This window comes from Hemicordylus capensis, chromosome 5 (assembly GCF_027244095.1).
Source record: "Hemicordylus capensis ecotype Gifberg chromosome 5, rHemCap1.1.pri, whole genome shotgun sequence".
Taxonomy (NCBI): domain Eukaryota; kingdom Metazoa; phylum Chordata; class Lepidosauria; order Squamata; family Cordylidae; genus Hemicordylus; species Hemicordylus capensis.
The window spans coordinates 250,147,056-250,162,004 of record NC_069661.1 but is presented as its reverse complement, the minus strand read 5'-3'; positions in this window follow the sequence as shown (position 1 = coordinate 250,162,004).

The following is a 14,949-nucleotide window of genomic DNA, read 5'->3' as shown; positions in this document are numbered from 1 at the left end:
ATGCTCTGCACCCCCACAGTGATGTCGATAGGCTATACCTTCCTCGCAGCTCAGGTGGAAGAGGAATGCTGCAAGTCCATCAAACAGTAGAGGAGAAAAGAGGCCTTGAAGAATATATCAAGGACAGTGAAGAAGATGCACTTAAAATGGCCAATAACGAGAAACTATTCAACACCAATGAAACAAAGCAGGCCTACAAGAAAGAAAAAGTCAAGAACCGAGCAGAAAAATGGAAAAATAAGCCACTGCACGGTCAATATTTGCACAATATAAGTGGAAAATCAGACATCACCAAGACCTGGCAATGGCTTAAGAATGGCAACTTGAAGAAAGAAAGAGAGGGTTTAATACTGGCTGCACAAGAACAGGCACTAAGAACAAATGCAATAAGAGGAAAAGTCGAAAAATCAACCACAAACAGCAAGTGCCGCTTTTGTAAAGAAGCAGATGAAACCGTGGACCACCTCATCAGCTGTTGTAAAAAGATCGCAAAGACTGACTACAAACAAAGGCATGACAAGGTAGCAGGGATGATACACTGGAACATCTGCAAAAAATACAAGCTACCTGTAGCCAAAAATTGGTGGGACCATAAAATTGAAAAAGTGATAGAAAATGAAGATGCAAAAATATTACAGGTGAAACTCGGAAAATTAGAATATTGTGCAAAAGTCCATTAATTTCAGTAATGCAAATTAAAAGGTGAAACTGATATATGAGACAGACACATTACATGCAAAGCGAGATAAATCAAGCCTTAATTTGTTATAATTGTGATGATCATGGCGTACAACTCATGAAAACCCCAAATCCACAATCTCAGAAAATTAGAATATTACATGGAACCAAGAAGACAAGGATTGAAGAATAGAACAATATCGGACCTCTGAAAAGCATACCGTGTACTGTGCTTGACTGGCCAGCAAACTCGCCTGACCTGACCCCATAGAGAATCTATGGGGCATTGCCAAGAGAAGGATGAGAGACATGAGACCAAACAATGCAGAATTGCTGAAGGCCGCTAATGAAGCATCCTGGTCTTCCATAATACCTCATCAGTGCCACAGGCTGATAGCATCCATGCCATGCCGCATTGAGGCAGTAATTGCTGCAAAAGGGGCCCAAACCAAGTACTGAATACATATGCATGCTTATACTTTTCAGAGGTCCGATATTGTTCTATTCTTCAATCCTTGTCTTGGTTCCATGTAATATTCTAATTTTCTGAGATTGTGGATTTGGGGTTTTCATGAGCTGTACACCATGATCATCACAATTATAACAAATTAAGGCTTGACTTATCTCGCTTTGCATGTAATGCGTCTGTCTCATATATCAGTTTCACCTTTTAATTTGCATTACTGAAATTAATGGACTTTTGCACGATATTCTAATTTTCCGAGTTTCACCTGTATGGGACTTCTGACTACAAATAGATAAACATCTGCCACACAATACACCAGATATAACTGTAGTCAAGAAGAAAGAAAAACAAGTCAAAATAATCGACATAGCAACCAGGGGATAGCAGAACTGAAGAAAAAGAAAAAGAAAAAAATCACCAAATACCAAGATCTACAAATTGAAATTGAAAGGCTGTGGCAGAAAAAGACCAGAATAATCTCAGTGGTAATTGGCTCCCTAAATGCAATTCCAAAAGACCTTGAAGAGCACCTCAGCACCATAGGGGCCACAGAAATCACCATCAGGCAATTACAAAAAGCAACTTTACTGGGAACAGCCTATATTCTGCGATGATATCTATAACAACTGACAATAAAATTCAGCCATCCCAGGTCCTTGGGAAGGACTCGATGTCTGGATAAAACAAACCAGTCAATAACACCTGTCTGAAGGTGTAAACAAGAAATAATAATAAATAATGCTATTTACACACAGTCTACCAGATGTTATTGACTGGATTTAGTACTTTAATTATTGGGCCTTTTCAAAGGGTCTAGGACAACTAAAGAAAAATTAAAGATATTGACATAGTTTTCATGCTGTCCTGAGTAGTGTGGCCTTCTGTAGTTGATGTGTTGTAATTTTATTGATGCCCAAGGTATTATTATTATTATTATTATTATTATTATTATTATTAACACAGTCAGACAGGTGTTATTGACTGGTTTGTTTTATCCAGACATCGAGTCCTTCCCAAGGACCTGGGATTATTATTATTATTTTACATTTTTCTTCCGCTCTTCCTCCAAGGAGCCCAGAGTGGTGTACATGGTTATGTTTATTGTCACAACAACCCTGTGAGGTAGGTCAGGCTGAGAGAGAAGTGACTGGCCCAGAGTCACCCAGTGCAGGGGCGTAGCAAGGTTGGGGTGGGCCCAGAGACAAGATTTTAAAATGCCCCCCCCCCGCTCACTGAAGCTCAGCTCATGAAGTGAAGAAATCTTAAATGAGGCTGAATAGTGGTAACAAAAAGCATAGTACAATTTACACACACACACACACACACACACACTATGTGCCACAATAGAACATCATCCTAAATTATTTTTAAAAAGGTTTTGTAAATTGTGGATGATACAAGTCATGTAATGGTACTAGAGAAAGACATGCTGTTCTGGTAGCTCCAGGTCTTAACACTCACATCCATTTTGGAGGATGAATACAACTGAAGGAAGCCCGGGAGGGTGTGTGGCTGGGGGAGTCAGTCATGTGACTTGCCTCTGGGGGTCCCCCCAAGGCAGTGGGCCCCCAAACAACTGTCTCCCCTTGCCCTGTTATAGTTACGCCCCTGACCCCGTGGGTCATCATTTTTCTCCCCTTTTTAGCAAATGGGGAAGAGTGTGGTCATGCTTCTAGCCACAGTATTTCCCGACCTCTTCAGCGGTGACGCAAGCCTTGCCATCTTCTTAGGGCTTGTGTATCATTATTACTGTTTAGAAGGTTTATATACCATTTTTCAACAAACAAGTTCTCAAAGTGGTTTACACGGGGGGGGGGGAGAGAGAAGAGGGCTCCTTGTCCCCAAAGGGCTGACAATCGAAAATGAAATAGAAGGGAGACCCCAGCAACAGCCATTGATGGGGTGTTGTGTTGGGGCTGGATAAAGACGGTTGCTCTCCCCTGCTAAAGATAAGAGAATCGCTGCTTTAAAAGGTGACTCTCCCAAATACCTAATATACAGAAGATGTATCAAGCAAACATTTAAAACATGAAAACACAGTCAGGAAAAAAGCATGCCAGAGAATCGAGACAATGGAAAAGGATCCATATGAGTTTCAATCTAAATACTTAGATTTTGTATAGTGCATAAAAAAGAGTCCAGACTGAAATGTAGCCTTTGTTTGTTGTTTGCCCACTTTAAGATGAATATATGCATTTAGTTTAGTCCAAGTGTCCCCAACCTGTGGCACTCCAGATATTGCTCAACTACAACACCCATCTTCCATGGGCACCATTAATTGTAGCTAGGGGTTATGGGAGTTGTAGTTGAGCAACATCTGGAGGACCATGGGTTTGGGAACCCCTGGTTTAGCCATTTCAGTTGTCTTGTCAATATTTAGTCAGTCTTTTAAGGCTAGAGGATTGGATAAATGCTCCTTGCTTGCCATTAGAATGTGAGTAGTCCTCTCTCGTCATGCTGCTGGATTAGATACCTGCATCTAATTCTCCCCTGTTATAGTAAGTCTGTATCACCTGCTATATTACTGCACATCAAGCAGCTATTAAAGGCACAGTTCCAAAGGCTGGCAGATTATTTATTTATTTATTTATTTATTTATTTATTTATTCAATTTCTATACCGCCCTTCCAGAAATGGCTCAGGGCGGTTCACACAGAGAAATAACAAATAAATAAGATACACAAAATGGCTCCCTGTCCCCAAAGGGCTCACAATCTAAAAAGAAACGTAAGACAGACACCAGCAACAGTCGCTGGAAGTACTGTGCTGGGGGTGGATAGGGCCAGTTACTCTCCCCCTGCTAAAGTTGGCAGCCCTATTTTACAGACCCCACCTCCCTCAAATGGTTGGTTTTTCTTTTTTTTCAAGCCCGGCTCATTCTATCCAAGACATGAACGATGTCTTCGCCAAGTCAGGCATCTCTCTGCAACTTTTTCAGAGGCAATCAGGCAGGGCATTCCACAAGCAAAAATATTTTAATTCTCCCCTAGGGGGACAATATTGTGAATATGATCTATGCCTCTTTTCATTAGATGTAGTTATTCGTTATTAGAGCTACAGTTGTTATTTATTGCTTCTTCCCAGGGGCAACTATTCTAATAAATTTATGTAACACCAGGAGAAATGTGCAGCTTTGCTTCATTTGCTGAGTGTTGTATTCACTGTACATTGTTCTGCAGTGGACCTCTGCACTGCTGGAGGCACAATGTGGTCAAGAAGCAGCCATTGTTCTGGGATTATAGCCAAAAACTTGTCAGGATGGGGCTTAGGGGTGGAACTACATAGGACCTTGGCAAAGCCAAATTCCCAGACCCAGGACTGCCCAACTTCAGCCCTCCAGCTGTTTTGGGACTACAACTCCCATCATCCCCAGCCACAGGGGCAAATAGGCAAGAATTATGGGTGTTGCAGTCCAACATCTGCAGGAGGACTGAAGTTGTGCAGCTCGGCCCAAACCCATGTTTGCTGAAGTCAGGTGGATGTGTGTAGTGGGCAGGGGGTGGGCAGGGGTATATGCAATAGAGAATTGGCAGATGGATGGAGGAGGCACTTGATCCTCTCTGTCCCCACTGAGCTCCTGTGTAAATACCACCTGGAGACTATCCTCCTCGCAGCTTAGAATCCAGCTGGGAAAACAAGCTAAACAGGGCCAGGGGGTCTGGCATTTGTAAGTGTTACTAGCAATGCTTTTCTCCCAGCTCCCAGGAGCCCCCTCCACTTGTGTTTGAGTCTCCAGCCTTGGAGATCTCACTCTTGACATGCTCAGGAGCCTCACAGCATTGTGAGCTCTCCATTTGTGGCACACGGGGACAGGTCTCTTAGTTGAAAGTGGGCCAGTCACCCCTAGATTTGGCTACTAACAAGCAAATTGGAAAGGGGAGCAGATGCACACCCTCCCTATTTGGGATACCCTAAGTAGAAGTTCCAGCCAAGGCCACTCTGCACTTGGAGTGAACTGCCTTGGCCCCTCCCCTCCTTTCGCAAAGGATAGCAGCCAGCTAATGCACGAGTTAACTCAGCAGGAAGAATGCAGATAAGGCTCTCGGAGGCAAATCTTCCCCCTTACAAAAGTCCGAGATAAGGACCTCGAGATGCACCCATTAAAAGTACTGATTGGATGGATTTCCCCTTCTCATGTCTATGCACTCTACTGTCATGACAATCAGCTTTGGCATGCCTCGGCCATTCCCACATTGTTATACTCAGGAAGAGTGATCAGCAGCAATGGAATCCTTGCCGGTTCCACCCAACACACCTATTCAACAAAAAACTATAAACTATGTGAAACAAACAAGCAACAATAACATCCCAACAACAGTCATATTAGGAATCAGTTCAATCAATCAATCAATCAATCCCAACAGCAGTCCAATCAAATAGGAATCAACAGGGGGAGTGTGACCCTGTTGGTTCTCTTGGTTCTCCCGGCAGCTTTCAATACCACCAACCATGGTATCCTTCTGGACCACCTGAGTGGGTTGTGGGTGGGAGGCACTGCTTTTCAGTAGTTCCACTCCTACCACTTGAGTAGATTCCTGATGGTGTCACTTGGAGATTGTTGCTCAATGATAACGATGCCAAAAAATATTTATATATCATTTTTCAACAAAAGTTTCCAAAGTGGTTTACATAGAGAAATAATAAATAAATAAATAAATAAATAAGATGGCTCCCTGTCCCCACAAAGGGCTTACAATCTAAAAAGAAACAGAAGATAGACACCAGTAACAGTCACTGGAGGTACTGTCCTGGGCGGTAGATAGGGCCAGTTACTCTCCCCCTGCTAAATAAAGAGAATCACCACGTAAAACGGTACCTCTTTGCATCTTTCAAAGTGAGAGCTATTGTATGGAGTCCCACAGGGGTCCATTCTATCTGCAGTGCTTTTTAACATCAAGATGAAACCACTGGGAGAGATAATCAGGAGATTTAGTGCAGTGTGTTATCAATATGCTGTGGACACCCAGATCTATTTCTCCATCTCAACTTCATCAGGAAATGGCTTAGCCTCTCTCAATGCTTGCTTGAAATGGTAATGGGCTGGATGAGGGAGAAAAAACTGAAGTTGAATCCAGACAGCGCTGGTACTTGTGGGAGGTTGGAATTTAGGAAGTGGTTTGGATGGGGTTATACTCCCCCCGAAAGATCAGATACGTAGCGTGGGAGTACTTCTGGGCCCAAACCTCTCCCTGATATCTCAGACTGACGCAGTGGCGGGAGTGTTTTTTATTAGTTTTGACTGATGCACCGGCTACATCCATTTCTCGAGACAAATTACCTTAAAAGAGTAGTTTATATGATGGTAACATCCAGGATAGACTACTGCAAAGCGCTCTACATTGGGCTGCCTTTGTACATAGTTCAGAAAATGCAACTGGTGCAGAATAAGGCAGCCAGGTTGGTCTCTGGGGCCACCCGTAGAGACCACATTACTCCTATTTTAAAAGAACTACACTGAACCCGGCCTCCTATTAAGATCACCGGGCAGGTCCGGTTGTGTTGGCCATTGGCTTGCTTGGTGACAATCCAAACCAGGCCTTCTCTAAGTTTGCCCCAAGGCTCTGGAACACACACTCCCAAATGAAATCAGAATCTCCCCATCTCTGGTTGTTTTTAAATGACTTTTGAAAGCACACCTGTTTTATCAGGCTTTTATGATGTTTTAAAGTTTTATTTATGGTAATTTTAATCTGTTTATATGTTTTATTTATGGTAATTCTAACCTGGTTTTAGGTTTTGGTTGTTGTTTGGATTGTAAACCACCCTGATATTTTATGTAGGGCAGTATATAAATGTGACAAACAAACAGAGGTGGATGTAGGTAATTTTGAAGCCTGGATGTAAAGGCCTTTGGAGCCCCACCCCCCTGCAAATTAAGCATCATCATGCTCTGCGGGGCGACCACACCAGCTGGGACAGACGAAAGAGGATTTGGGGGGCCCCAGGGGCTGTGGAGGCCTTGGACTTCAGCCCCAAAGTCCAGGGGTAAGAGCACCTCTGCAAACAAACAAACCTTCTGAAATTATAAAACCATATCAGGTTAGATAGCCTGTTTCTCCCCCCCGCCCCCCGCCCTCAGCTCCCATTTTCCAATTCAGTGAATCCAGGGCAATTATTCATGAAGAACGTGGAAAGACTGGTGAGCCAGATGAACTGAGAGACTCTGTGGTCCTTTTCCTCCAAGAGCAAGTGTTTCCAGGTATTGCCAAATGAGCTGCCCTTTTCAGGTCAGGGGTCAGCTGTAGGACAGCTGGAATAAAATCTTGTATGTATTCAAATCTTTGTGAGATTCCAGCATTTGAAATCTAAATGCTTGTGATGCAAATTTCTAGATGGAAATGAAGAGACAGCCAGTGGGAGCAGAGCTGGTCTTGTGGTAGCAAGCATGAAGCATCCCATTTGCTAAGCAAGGTCTGCCCTGGTTTGCATTTGATTGGGAGACTACATGTGAGCACTTTCAGATGTTCCCCTTAGGGGATGGGGCTGCTCTCGGAAGAGCACCTGCGTGCTTGCATTCAAAGGGTCCCAAGTTTCCTCCTGGCCATTGCCAAGACAGGGCTGAGAGAGACTTCTACCTGCAACCTTGGAGAAGCCACTGCCAGTCTGTATAGACAGTGCTGCTGCTATATAGACCAATGGACTGACTTGGTATAAGACAGCTTCCTATGTTCCTATGAGATTTGGAGAAATCTCCAAAATATTTATCAACTACACAATCTCTTTGCTGCATATTGTCTTGCAGGGGTGTAGCTGTAAGTGAACAAGGTGGGACAAATGTCCCAGGGCCTCTGATAGAGGGGGACCCTGCTGGCTGAGTGACAGCTCGCTCTTTGCTCCCCGCATTCCACCTTCCCAGCTCAATGGCATGCTGCTGGTTCCTGATCAGGGGACCCAACTTCAAGAGAGATTAATCCTTTCCAGGGTGTTTTCCAGATTATGATCTTTGTGCCAGTAGAAGTGTTGCAAGGTGCAACGGAATAGTGCAACTCTTTCAGACTGCAAGTAAAGGGTTATCCAATGCTTCATGGTAGGCTGGTGGCCGTTCACATTGCTGTCCACTGCAACGTGGTTTCCAGGCAGGCGGTGTCCATATTCTCCTTGAACTGTGTTATCTGCTCTCTCCGCCCACCACATTTTGGGCCAATGTGGTCACAGATGAGGCAAGGGGATGACATGCTGTCTTTAAATATAAATATAAATATAAATATAAATATAAATATATTTTCTCATCTCCCAGGAGGGTTGCGGTGGGGGATTCAAGGCAGCTGTCCACCTTGCTTTGCCTCCCAAAAGTGGTGAGCAAAGCAAGCCTGAGCAGAGCCTTTCGGCTCTTAAAGCTCTGCCCACCTGCCCGCTGCTCCCCCTTCACACAGTGTAAAAATAAGAAAAAATTAGGGGGAAAAGATAAAATAAACAGAGGCAAAATTGAAGCGGGAAGGGGAAATATGGACAGATTGCCTCCTCCCGCAAGAACCGTCCACATCACGCCACTTACACCGGGGCAACATTGTTGCAACCCTCATACAACAGAAAAATGCTGCTGCTTTCCTGCAATGCAGATGCAATGTTGTAGTGCTGCTGCACATCAATAAAAGCCGAATTAAGGCATCAGAAATATGGACGGCACTTCGCTGCAAGTGATGTCGGATTGCAGGCAGTACGGAATCACACTTAGCAGATACGTTGCGGAACTGTTGCAGCATGTATTGCAGAAAGCACCCAGGAGGAGAGAGTGGAGAAGTGTCAGGCAGCGTCTCTTCCTCTTCCTCTACTCCGGACTGGTTGACTAGTGTTAGTCCTAGTACTGATGTAATACGAATACATGGTGACAGCAACAGGTGTTGATCTTTAAGAATGTTGCTGAGCCAGGGGGAAAGACCATGTGAAAGTGTCTGCATGCATGGGAAGTGTGTGCATAAGACTGAGAGGAAAGGCTTTCTGAGAATGCTTTTTTCTTTCCCATGTCCTTACAGTTCTTTAGCAGCAAAAACATGGGAGGAGAAGGAGGCAAGGGCGGGGGAAAGAAGTGGGCCTATCTTCACTACTTCTCCCAGGGTTCACTCCAACCTTGCAACATCCCTGCTGTCCCCCAATATGGTAAGTGGAGGGAAGAGATCCTTTTATGTTGATTAGTAAAGTGCCTTGAATTCTGTTGAAATATAGGGTGTAAATCAGGGGTGGGCAACCTTGGCCCTCCAGCTGTTGTTGAACGACAACTCGCATCATCCCCAGCTACAATGTATTAAATTGAAGGGACTCATTTTAGCGTAGCTGCCGCAGGCTGCCCGCCTGGCCCAACACAGCAGGGGTAGCGTGGGCTGGTGGAGATGGGGAGCATGATTGGGGGGCCCCACATGGGCTGCCAGAGGCTGCAGGGGACTGGACTTCTGCCCCAATGTCTAGGGGGGATGGCGCCTTTGTATCAATCACTTCTCCATCATGTAGCAATTAAAGACACAGAAATGGATGTGGCAAGTTCAACATGGAATAAATTATATGGATGTAAAATTAGGCTTATTGCTCGTGTTTATTAAAATTTATATACAGTTATCTCAGTCCCAACAATGTCCTTCAAAGTGGTTCACAATAGATATTAAACTACACCTTTAGGATATCAAAGGTATATCCGTCTTCAAATTCAGAAGGTTATCCTCCTCAGCCCTACTTCAAGGCAACCTACCTTAGGTATATAACTCTTTCACTGATCGGAACCTCCGATTAGCCAACAGCTTTAGGATCCACCCCCGAGGCTGTATAGGCAAATGGTGTTGTTGTAATGAAGGAGAGCTAAGCCTGGTTAGATAATAATACCTCTTATTGCCCTGTTGTAATGTTGACCTATTTACCTGCTGGGAATGTTGTCACAAATTGTGAGAGCATGCCTGCATTCCTCTTAACACACTTTGGGGAACTGAGAGATAAGCAAGCCCCCTCCCCCAGAGTTCCTCTCAGGGTGTGCTGCTCCCATACCCTACTTTTAGCATTCCTCTAAGGAACCCTCTGCATATTCAGCCAGGCATGTGCAGAGTGTAGCTTGGGGGAATCCTCTGGGGAGGACATCACACAGTGACTTGCCATTTCTGTACCCAGATCCCAGCTTAAAACTCTCCACTCTCTTTTGAACAGGACTGGTAAAACTGCACAATGGAATGTGGGTGTAATTCGTGATGTAGCATGTGCCACCACAACACACACTTGTGTTATTTGTTGCCTAGAATCCCATTTCATAAGCCTTCACAGACTGGGAGAAAATCCTCAGGACTAGGAATTTGACAGCACTATTGCTGAAGAGTTTTATTTCATTGGGGAAGGTTCTGTGGGGAGTAGCCGCAGAATCTGTGGGAAGTGTCTCTGGAAGGGGAGGAGAAATGGAGATGACTGATCAGGGTCTGGGTTCTAGAAGAGCCAGTACTTTTCTCGTTGTTTTCTGTCACTTTTTACATCATCAAACGTCATACAATTTTGACATGACTTGAATTTTTGAAAGACACAAGTGTTATTTTAGAACTACACATTTTCTTCTTGGAACTGCATGTTTTGTGACTGGTGGCACATTAAGACAAATTCTGCTCTACAACCCACACCAGAATGATTGTGAGCTTTTAAAAGGACTTTTGCAGAAAATCCAGGTTCTCTGCAACCACTTCGTAGTACGAGTGGCATGGCATGAGGCAAAGTTTGCTCCACACTTGCAGTTAGGGGTGTGCATGAATCAAAGGTCTGCCTTGGTAGACCTGGTAGGCCCTGGTAGACACGACCTCCAAGGTGGGATGATGTGCTAAGTCTGGAGCAGAGGGCTGGTCTAACTGCTGATCCCAACTGGTAGACTAGCTCTCCCCTGAAATAAGTGCCATTGTTTGGCCTTTCCCCCCAGCAAAATGGGCTCAAAATGGCATTCAATTTGTCCAAATCAATTTGGGTGGAATTGAGTGTGATTCTCTTCGACCCCAAATCTGGTCCTTTCCCCCCAGAGTGATTTGATTCAACCCCGATTCGACTCGAATCAATTCACGAGTGAATTGAATCGCACACCCTTACTTGCAGTGCCATTTTATTAAGGCTTCAGTGACAAATAATCCCCGGGCCAGTGAAATTGTCAAAGGTTATGATTATTTGCTGACATTCTGACTTATAGAGCCTTGACTTCTCAAGTAGTGAACAAAGTTGCACTCATGGAAGAAGACTCCACAATTGCACTAAAAATGGGATTTACACTATTGTGCTATTGTGAAAACATTCCCTTTAAAACAGCGGAGGCTGTTTTAAATAGGTTGTACAACTTCTTGCAAATGCAAGCATGTTTGTGGTACTGCAACTTTAGTCTAGAAGGCACCGGGGCATAGACGCTATTGTGTTAATGGGTTCAAAGAACCCGGGCCGCCAATGAAAAAGGCCGCAAAAGCCCTGTGACTTGGGCTCCAGAGGAGCCCAGGAGAACTCTCCATCAGTTATTTCAGGCAGCGCCGACTGCCCGATAGGACGTTTTCCCCTTTCTCTCCCAGAGAAAGGGGAAAATGTCCTATTAGGCAGCCGACGCTGCCGGAAATGATGACTTGAGAGCTCGTTCGCGCTCTCAGCAGCCAAGGCCACGCCCCCTTTGCACATGATGTCACACACAAAGGAGCATGGTCCGGACTGCTGAGAGCCCGAGGGAGCTCTCAGCTCGTCATTTTAGGCAGCGCCGGCTGCCTGCTAGGACGTTTCCCCCTTTCTCTCCCTCAGGGAGAAAAGGGGGAAAACTTCATATTGGGCAGCTGGTGCTGCCTGAAATAACTGGAGGAGAGTTCTCCCGGGCTCTCAGCAGCCCGGGCGTGGAAGGACGGAGTTTGCTGGGAGGGCATGGGAGGGGGGTGTTCTCCTTCGCTGAAGGAGGGTGTGCGGTTCTTGCCGCATTTGTTCAGGTTCTTGGTAGCCCGGGCGGGAGCGGGGAGTTCTCTCTGGGCTCCCCTGGAGCCCGAACCACGCTCCCATGTGCATGATGTCACGTGCATGGGCGTATGTGGAGGGAGCTGCCGAGTGGGGCTGGATCGACCACTCACACGATTGCTGGCTCTGTCACAGAGCTGGAATTGGTGGTGGGAATCGGGGGCCAGCTGAACCCCAGAAGTTCCAGGATAGACCCCCGGGGCTGGGAGGAATGTTTGCGCCTCCTGGCGGGGATCTCCTCATGTGTTGCTGCAGTGCGGCGCCACACTGCACCAGCACACAATCAACCAAACAGGGTTAGCGGAGAGCTCGCTTCGCTAACCTCATTTATGGGGAGGGGTAGTTTTGGCAGTTTGCTACCAGGAGTGCACAGCTCCCGTGGCCACGGACAACCAGGAGAAATCAGGCTAGGCTCCCTTAGCCCGATTTCTCCTGGTCGTGAGAATAGCTTCGTGGTTGTTATTGTTGTCGTGGCCACCACCATCATCATCACCCACACTCTGCTTTTCAACAAAGAAGCTCTCAAAGTGGTGATATAACAAAAAGAAGAGGAAATCCCACATCAGCCAGTACAGCAGCATTAGCATCCACTAATCTGTTAAAAAGCAAATAAAATATGGGGGAGGTGGCATAGGAGCCTGGTCTGTTCCTGCAGCAATTACCTGCAGCAATTTGTAGGGGATAACATCTATCAAGCCTCGGTTAAACACACAGAAGCAAGTGCTGGTTACACATTTGGCGACCCTAAATACAGCAGGCAGAGATGAGTTTCGGCAGCTTGCCCATGTGACAAGGGGGTGACCAAGTGATTCTTGGAAGGTAAACAAGGTACCTGGGAGTCTTCCTGTTGTCATCTTTAACATGCTGGAGGTTAGGCTAACATGGCTACACTTCTTGAACCTGGTGATATGCTGCTTTTGCCAGGTATGTATGTACTCTTTTTAAAAGACGAGTCTATAGTGTTTCTCCCTCGCCATTTTCCATTTTGCTCCAATGCTCAGAAGTTAAGGGCCATCACAAAATGGGAGTAACAGGCCTTGTGAATGAACATCACTTCTTTGTTTCATAATCGATTGGCTAAGCCTTGCATCATGCTCTCTATCACAGATGAAAAGAGAGACAGGTTTGCAACACCCCAGTTCTCATTTAAGGATTCCTAAGCAAACCTCTCCCCCACCTCTACATTGCTAAAGGCTCCTTCTGCTGTTACTTTCCACGGGCTGTATTACTCACGTTGCAGGGCTCATCTGCTCTGTAGTTGCTTGTCCTGCATTGTCTTCAAAGCAAGAGGGCTCTTTGTTCTTTAAGCCGCAGTCTGATAACAACAGGAGAAGATAATTGGCCTGCATTATGCCATCAGCCCTGCAAAAAGAATCTCACCTGCATGCAAGGTGGCATGATGCACCACATGGTCCTTCATGTTCATGAATGTGCATTTACGTGCATGCACGTAACATGTGAAGCCAAGATGAATCTATTAGGCGATCTGGAAGTTTCGCTTCTAGTGGGCCTGTTGAGGGAGCTGAATTTTGAAGCCTGAAAAATAGAAACTAAGAACAGAAGAAGGAACATGCTGGGCCAGACCACAGTCCATCAAAGGCGCATTCATGCCACTGTAAGAAATCCACTAGTAGTACATGATGGCAATACTCCAGAGGTTCTCACATTTAGATGCCAGATGTTGGACTACAATTCCCATCATCCCCTGCCACAGTGGCCTTTGTAATGAGTAAAGCAGGGGTATTCAGACTTGGATTTCAGAGGTTGTTGGCCTGACTCTCATGGTCTCATAACTAAAAGTCATTGTGGCTGGGGATGATGGGAGTTGTAGTCCAACAACATCTGGGGACCCAAATTTTTTGCTCCCTGTTTTGGGGCATATGAGTCTCTGGTTTGGGACATGTAACAGGCTGAGGATGATTAGAATTGTAGTCCTGCACTATCTGGAGACCCAAGTTTGAGAACTACCTTTTGCAGCACTGTTCACCAGCAACTGGTATTCTGTAGCATTCTGCTCTTGAACCTGAATATAGCCATCTTGACTAGGACCCAAAAAGTCACACGAACGTTTTAAATAAGACATTCCTCAAAGGCAAAAATAGAGAGAAATGTGGTGGCTTTTATCAGGCATAAGGGTTGCACCTGGTAAGTTAGAGGATATATGGTCCTCAAGATGTGTGATATGGTGAGCAAAAGCTGGGAGTCAGCTACAGTTCAAGATGAAGACAAGGAATATTTTATATACTGCTTTTCCACCAAAGCCCCAAAGTGGTTTACATATCAATCAATCAATCAATCAATCAATCAAATGGCTCCTTGTCCCAAAAGGGCTCCCTACCTAAAAAAGAAACACAAGATAGACATCAGCAAAAAGAGGCATAAGAGAGACATCCACTGGAGGGATGCTGTGCTGGGGATGGATAGGACCTTTTTATCAGGAGCTTTCCCCCTCTGATAGCCACAAACTGAATGCATGCAGCACAGTCACACGCTATTGCCCTATTCCGACATTATGCTGTACCTGCATTCAGATGTCTGTACACATATACATATTTTTGTGTGAATGACTGTACCTGTATTCATTTTCAAAGTGAAGCTGGGCACAGGCCTTCCCAAATGCAGGACACAGATAAGAAGTGTCCTGCTGCAACTGTATTCAACATCACATGTGAATGGCTGTACCTATGGACACTGTGCATGCGTATATGAGTGTTGAACACAGCACATGAAAAGGGCTAATGCGTATGTTTAATTTTCTCCTGCAGCCATTTTAATTTTCTTGAAGGTGAGGTGGCAATGGATGTGTGTGTGTGTGTGTGTGTGTGTGTGTGTGTGTGTGTATTTTCAACTAAATTATCAAAAGCCAAAACTCTTTTCTA